Source organism: Triturus cristatus, chromosome 1_2, assembly GCF_964204655.1.
Source record: "Triturus cristatus chromosome 1_2, aTriCri1.1, whole genome shotgun sequence".
NCBI lineage: Eukaryota > Metazoa > Chordata > Amphibia > Caudata > Salamandridae > Triturus > Triturus cristatus.
The window spans coordinates 448,266,918-448,275,375 of NC_140580.1; positions in this window are offsets into that span (position 1 = coordinate 448,266,918).

An 8,458-nucleotide genomic window follows, 5' to 3' on the forward strand; every position below is an offset into this window, starting at 1 on the left:
GGCAACATAAATGATCTAAAAAACTACAGATTGGTTGCCTTAATCGATAACGAGGCCAAATATTACGCTGGCCTGCTACTAGAGGAGCTCACAGAATGGGCGAATGAAAATGCCGTGTTTCCCATAACCCAGACAGGATTTCGGAAACAAATGGGAACAACGACAAACATTCTGGCTGAATCACTTTTAATGGACGCTGTCAAACTCGCCAACCTGCCTCTTTTCGTATGTTTCATCGATATTACTTCAGCTTTCGACAACATCAATAGAAAGCTATTATGGGAGAAGCTGTCTAAAAGGAAAATACCATCAACCCTACTAGCACAACTGATGTTATTACATACGGATACGTGGATACAAATTAAGCTGGGATCAGGTGACTGCCTGTCAAGGAAAATACGGACGACCAAGGGCCTCAAACAAGGGTGTGTGCTAGCCCCAACGCTTTTAACATCTTCATGTCAGATCTCTCACAGAAGCTAGACGAAATCAACACGCATGCTCTAAACTTAGGAGGACTCAACCTCTGTAACTTAATGTATGCAGACGACATCGTGCTTATTAGCCGCACGCCGATAGGGCTACAACGTTTAATCGACACAACTTTCAAATATTCGGCAACGAATGGTCTCAGTATTAACCTCTCAAAAACAAAAGCCATGAGAATAAACGCGAAGACGTCTTCACCCAAGTTTTGCTGGCAAATAGAAGGCCTAACACTGGAAACTGTGGAGGAATACAAATGTCTGGGCGTAATCATTGACAGCAAAGGGACTTTCCAACCACAGAAAGAAGCAACACAAAGGAGAGGACCCACAATAGCGGTCGCACTGAGGAATCTCAAAAAGAAAGTTGCTGGTCGCAGCTTTATGCCATTACTACAAGTGATCAAAGCAAAATTAACACCGGCCATTACTTACGGGAGTGAATGCCTCCGAGGGAGGGACGCACAGATATTGGACAATAAAACAGCACGGGCAATGCGAATGATATTTAACCTGCCTAATTATACCTCGCAGGCACAAATAAGGCTTGAATTTGGCCTGAGGAATCAAAGAGTAGAAAGAATAGGCGCTTACGCCAAAAGCTGGCATAAAATACCGGGAGCTGAAGTCTCAAACTTGAATCACCACCTCTGGAAGGAGTTAGAAAGAAAAAATAAGTGTGCAGCTGCAAATTATCTAAAGCACTCAATAGACTCCTTGAAATTACAAGAAGCTTGGAAGAGCATTGGCTCTCATAACACCTTCAAACGATTAGTAAATAAATCTGTAAAGACAATTTCGCTAGTGGAAGACAAAGCAACACTAGCTAATAGGGCTCACGGCTGGATTGTCATCCAAGATTACACGAGCAGCGCCTGCCAAAGCTATCTAGGAGTTGGTTATACACGGATTACAAAGGAGAAGTTCATACGACTGCGGCTGGGGATTCTTCCATCATAATACCACCTTCCCCCTTGGAAACGACCCCAAACGATAACAAATTGTCGGCTATGCGGGGACCCAAAAGAAGATATCCTTCACTTAATATGCATTTGTAAAGGACTGGCAAAGGAGCGCAGACTCTAGTTAAAACCAACACTAAAGAAATTGGGAATAAGAACATGTCGGCACGCGGTCAAAGCATGCTTTGACGGGAAAAACATTCAACTAGTAAGTCATCTCGTCAAATTTCTGGAAAAAGCGGAAAAAAAGCAGAACGCCAGAAGGGAGAGTCTGGACGAAGTAAACCCATCAAATATTTGAGTCCAACTGCCCCACTCGGCAATGACCGGAACAACCCCTTCTATGTTAAAACCTCGTAAGAAATTACATTAGTTATCAAACAGTACAAGCCATGCGTCCGGATACTTAGGCAGAGCCAACTGTAATTCATAAAAAAATAATAATAATAATAATGCATATCAATCTCTTCTTTTCTTAAAGTAAGTCTGCACATCTTCGTTCCTTAGGACTGGTTACAACGTTACAAAATTGCCGACCTGTTTGCAACCAGTTACAAGACTCCCTTGAAGGCCCATTTCTTTGACAGTCTCGCCTAACTGACAGTGTTGCTTAAAACTGCCCCAAGAATCTGCAGGTGTGACCATTTTAATATAGACACTTTGGGCATATAACGTTTTTTTTTTTCTTCTTTTGGACAGTGCCAAAGACGTTTAACTTTTTATTTTTTTTAGAATGCACTTTTTTTAGCCTATGAAATTTAGCTCCATGTTTTTTTTTTTCTTCCCTTTTTTAATGAAATTTTAACAAACTCATTTATAAAAACTTGTATTTTAAGGCTGTTTATACGTATTATATGTAGCTGATTGCAATGGTTTTAATTAATTGAGCAATAAAGAATTACTTACTATCCCAAATGTAGATTAAGACCTAGTAAACCTGACCTGAAGATTACCCTTAGGATGGTTACAGAAGACAGCATGTAGAACATCAGTGACGGACAAGGTACTTCATTACTTTACAGCAAGCTCTAGCACAGAGATGGAATGGGATACTTTAAAGGTGGTGCATAAAGTGTATGTTATAGGAATGATCGCTGGTACAAAGAGAAAACGGGCTCACAATATAACAAACTATGACAAAACCATAAGAAAATAAGAGAAAGATGCTTTGCCATTTACTCTCACTTATGCAATTAAAGAGAGAAAAAAAATAGGCAGGGACGCAATCAATAATTTTTGGAAAGGCACAGAAAGTCAGTTGCTACACAAGGAAGGGGAGAGATCTGACCAGTTATTGGCATGATTACGAACTGAACTGTCCTAATTTACACCATGCATCAGTATAGTGAAAGAGCTAGATCACATGAAATAGGGTGTGAATTGTGGTGGTCTGCAAATACCTAATGAAGTCCTACATGCAATTAACTTTGCTGGATGTAGAGGATATTGATGACATGGAGGATGACACTAATACACGATCACAGAGCGAAGCTGGGCAGATCATTATCCACAGAGGCAATTGTAGAAGGTCTCAGAACTTTGAAAGGGGGAAAAACTGCATGGTGATTGCCCTCCAGCAGAATTGTGCATCACTTAAGGCCCTATTATTGTCCAGAAGCTGATTGATCTACTAGGAGGCCAAAAAGTAGAGGATCATATCTAAATCCATAATAGAGCAGAGGATTGTGATCATACCTTAACCGTGAAGGATATCAGAAATTACAGACTGTGGTCCAAATCTAATGTAGGTTTACAAATACTGGGATACTTTCTATCCATAAGACTTAACACATTTGATCCATGGGCTTCACTGTGGTTTCATGCCCGACAGACTAACACTGAATCTGAATATTCTGTTTCATGAAATAGGGAAGGACTCATCAGAAAAATTGAAGAACACTTGCCGCACTAGACACTAAAAAATTTAATCAGATTCTGTAGCGTGGGAGTACCTTACACAAGTATTGGAGAGGATGGATTTTGAACCTCGATATGTTACGAGGATAAAACGTGTACAAGAAAAAAATGACCAGAGTCCATACTGATCAGGCAGGGCTACTCATTGTTGCCACTATTAGTTGTTTTGGTGATTGCACACCAATTACTAGACTACATATGTTCCTTAGCTGCAGAGGCTTTCCCTGTCCCATCGTGAGCTCTTTTTTTGTTGTTTGACGTCCTTCATACTTAAGCCGTCATAACTTTTTTCCACAAAAGGGATCCAGGCCAAAGTTGTGTGTTTTTTCCCACATCTTGAAAGTTCTAAGGTACCCAGAAGGGAACCAAGAAAATAGCCGAAATATGGCAGCCAAACTCATGGGTGGAGCGAAAACTATTCATTTCTGAAAACTAGAGAAAATTGTAAATTGAGGACGCCATCCTTTGTGTAGATCACTCATAGTTGTCCCAAAGAAGCTGGCTATTGAAATAAAAAAATAAAAGAATATTTAGGACAAAATAGCAATTGGTGATAATTAAATTTTGACATAACAATTTACCCTTTTTAGGGATGTGAGTAGCCACCACTGAGGGAAACCTACCAAACCGAGACATTTCTGAAAACTAGACCGGAAGGGATCCACCAGGGAGAGACCGCTGCAAAAGTGAAATTGACCCATTTCCTGCGCTGCCTCTCGAACAGAGATTAGTGTTAAAGGGGGGCAGAGTTATGCCTCCAAGCACCGATCAAAATTTTACTTTCACTTTATTTAATGTGACATTCACACACTGTGCACTTCACATCACACAGGATGTAATGCAAGTTCTTCCCTCGCGGTTCAGATTATTACTATTTCTTTTTTAAAGAAAATGCTTCTGGTGCTCACACCAGAAGTATTTTCTCTTCTAATGTATATGGCCCAGTGGCATCCTCCGTAGTGCAGTGGACGTTAACCGCTCATCCACTGCATTAAGTGGGTAAACAACATTGTTATACAGGTGTTCAATGCAGAGTACATCATGTCACTTTACCCCGTTCTGTGCAACAGCCGACGCGAGCAATACCTGCCCAGTGCTGCGCATGACCGTTGGCCGACGCAGCCCCGCCCACTCTTTAGAACTCCCGCACTGCGGCGAAATTTGCGCCGTGGTAATTACAGGGAGTTACAGGGATCACATGTTGATCTGAGGTCTTACTGTTAATAAGCTGCAGATACACTCATGAGAATCTGAGAAGTTTGATAGCCCTCATTTAAAAACGTTTGGGCTAGGCCATTATTACTACCCATAGGAACAATGTGTATTATACCAGCAAATATCAGTGCTGCTACACCCACTTTGCTAGGAGATGAGAAATTCATATATTTAAGAGTAGAGATCACAAACTGAGTAGGAATGAGCCACAAACTGAAAGTATATTGTGTTCTTTGAATGTGACCCAGTAGATCCCTTTTGACCCTCAGGCAAGCATATGTATGGAGAAACTTAGAAGTTTGAGCTAAAGGGTCAGACAGGTTATGACCCACACATTTCTCTCAAACTTAATTGCAGAACAGGTATATTAGTCACTTAACAACCCTGTCCCAGTTTGTCAGGCCTTTTGATTAATTGTGAAAATAATTGATTGAATAATTGCTATAAAAAGTCATAAAGACTGTAAAAGTGAAGTAATAACTGGCAGGAGGTCAGAATCTTGTCTTGGCAGCAGCAGGCGCGGGAAAATGTATGCTGGTCAGCCAGAACATAGTAAAACTAGGGGCAACCAGGGGGTAAACTCTGAGGTGCTCTCTGCATGCCACATCACCCAGAGCACGAGTATGGTGAGAAGACACATTGTTTGATACCAAACATGACTTATTTTAGTGGTACTATAATGGAGCTTCCAATCTCAAGGGTGCTTGGTTGGCAGCTCATGTTATCCTATGAACCGCTAATTCATATAGTGGTTTCCAATGGGGAGCGCCACTATAGGGAAAGATAGGCTTGCACTTACATGCCCACACCTTAAATGCACCCTGCCTCCTGGGCTGAGGGAGGCCTTCCTCAGGAGCGCCTTACATACATTGAAGGCAGTGTATGTGCCACACATGGTGATTGCACAGTTGAGTTTGAGCAGTTAACCTGCAGTGGCAGCCCACCTGTCAGTAGGTTGCATGGGTCGCCCGTAATGCCACAAACTCTTGTTGCAGCCCTGGGGACCCCTTTAGTACCAATGCTGTGGGTACCCCTGGTACCATATACTAGGGACGTATAAGGGGTTAAAGCTTTTGCCAGTTTGGGATTACCGAGTTGAACATAAGTTTTAGGAGAGAGCACAGTCACTGGGGTCTGGGCAGCAGAGTCCAGTGCACTATCAGAGTCCTAACCATCCGCATTTGGAGTAAAAAGTGGGGGTGACCATTCAAAAAGGGGCACATACTGTTATTCTTTAAGTCCTTAATTTAAGCCTGTCTTAATGCAGGGTAAATGTAATCGAGTAAATGCAGCAATCAGCATTGTAGCAAATGCGAAACACCGGAATGTAAATATGATATAAGTGGGCAACATATTATATGGTACATTTTAATCTTGCGTAATAGTTTTTTAAAATATGTTTATTGACATTTCATAGTGAACATCAAGTGCAAAGCAATGAGAGTATGCATTATATAACCACTATAGCGACCCCATAGTAGTGGCGTGACTAGAATTCTATTGAGCATACGGAGTGCCATGTAAGGGGAAACAAAATACGTACATTGGAGGGTCACTTGTCCGTATTGTGAAGCTAGTACCACAATGCAGTTTGTGTAATGTATAAAATCCAGCAGTGCTATGTCACAGATTTGAAAAGTGGGAGTGGGGTTCAACAGAATGAGAACAAAGTAAGTTGAAGGAGAGGGGGAATTAACTGTTAGTGACACGCAGCTGTATTGCAATCCATCTGGTACCAATCTACTTGTGTATTGTGTGTGCGAGAGATGTCAAATGTGTATAAGCTAGCTCGCTGACTGATTAAGGTAGGGATCTGCCCCAGATATATTTCCTAGTACGTAAAGACTGAAGAGTATTCCCAATTATGATGTTGCAACAGTCTGATCCCCTACCCCCACGCGAGAATCCGCAGAGGCTATGTCTAGTTTCTGCAGATCGGCTAAAATAGCCCCCAACTGTCAGCTAGGGAGAATTTACGGAGGCCCAGCAGATCTTCCCTTTGCAAGGCGATGCCCTCCGCACTGGTCCAGTTAAGCAAAGAGCCGGGCCAAGCTACTGCATGTGGAGCTACCGGCGCTCTCCACCGGTTTGTGATTAGACGTTTAGCAGTAGCTAGGCCCAAGTCCGGGAATCAGGAAGTGACCCTATGTTTCCTGCCCTTTTTGAATAGATGTAAGATATAGACCTCCCACTGGAAAGGGATGTCGCAATCAGTGCAGCGGGCTAGGGTGGCAGCCACTGCAGTCCAGTACCCATTGAGAGCGGGGCAGTGCCATCGCATGTGTACGACGCCTGTATTGGTTAAGTGACATCTAGGGCAAGCCGAGTCCTTGCGGTGAAAGTACTTATTAATTTTGGCTCGGGTGAGGTATGCTCGGTGTAAAATCAAAAACTGAATTTGGCGGAAGCGCTGGTTGCAGGCGATGCGTGTGGGGCCTTCCAGGGCAGCTGTCCATTCTGTATTGGAGAACGTATGTCCCAAATCTTCCTCCAAACGCAGTCTTAAGGGGGCTAGCGAGACTGCCGCATGCTGACGGAGGGATGAAGCGAACTACTGGATTAAGTGACCCCCTTCACCCATTATGTGTAAGTATTGAATCGTGTGGTGCACAGTAGGCTCCGCGGACAGGCTACCCCATCTGGATGAGAGTGTTGCAATGAGTGAGTGGTGCAATAAGAAATACCCCAGATGGAGACCCTCCTCCGATATGAGCTTGGTGTATGGGATAAGGGTACTGTCCCGGAAGAGGTCCCCAGTGTCACGGATTCCAGCTTTGTCCCAATTATGCAACTCCGACTTTTGTTCCCTGGGTGTCCCCAACAGGGGGTAGAGGGAGCATATGGTTTTGCGTCGCGGGTGATAAATGGGCTTCTGCTGTAGCATTCATAGGCCATAGAGTAGCAAGGAGTCTATGCCTCTGGGCCTCGCACATGGATGGAACAGATGAAGGAGGGTGTGGTGCGATCTAGGAGGGCGTAGAGTGGCTGTGTCTGAGAGTTGCGGGATGCCAGCCGCCTGGCAATCCACTGCACCCGAGCAAGCAAATAATAGTGTTCAAATTACCCACAGCAAGGCCACCTTGCCCGGTGGGTAGCTAAAACTTTTTAATTGAAACTGTGTCTGGATGTCCCCCAAATAAAAATGTTAATTGTTTTTTTTAATTTGTTGAAGAAGGTGGGAGAAATGTAGAGAGGGAGGTTCGTGAAGTAATAGAAAAGCCGAGGAAGGATCACCATTTTTGTGAGGGTGACTCTGCCAGAGATAGATTGCGGGATAGTCCCCCAGAAGATCATTTGGGACTGAATAGCGGTTGTGGCTCTGATGATGTTTCCCTCAAAAAGATCGGTTTTGCTCCAGTATATGTGGAAACCTAGATAGCGGAAGGCGTTGACACACCATGGCACCAGGACCCCGCTCAGAGTATCCCGGTTCCGGGCTGGTCACAGAGAAGGGGTAAAGGGTGGACTTCAATGCGTTGATTCGCAATCCAGATGAATTAGCAAATGATGACAGCGCCAGATCTAGGGAGGGATGGAGTGGAGATCTCTCACATATAGCAGAATGTTGTTCGCATACAGAGAGATTGTGTGCGTGTCATCCCCAAGGGGAATCCCCACGTCCCTCTAGCACGGACATATGCAGCAAGCGGTTCCACTGCTAAGGAGAAAAGAAGGGTTAAGGGCAGCCCTGCCGGGTTCCCGCGACCTACTGCTATGAGTTCAGAGATGTAAGGGCCCGTTTTTACATGGATAGTTGGGCATTTGCACAGTAGTCTGACCATACCAATAAAGAAGGTCCCAATGCTGAATCTGGGTAAAGCGCAGGCCTATTAGCTACAATCTTGGCCAGTATTTTATAGTCTGTGTTTAAAATCACCA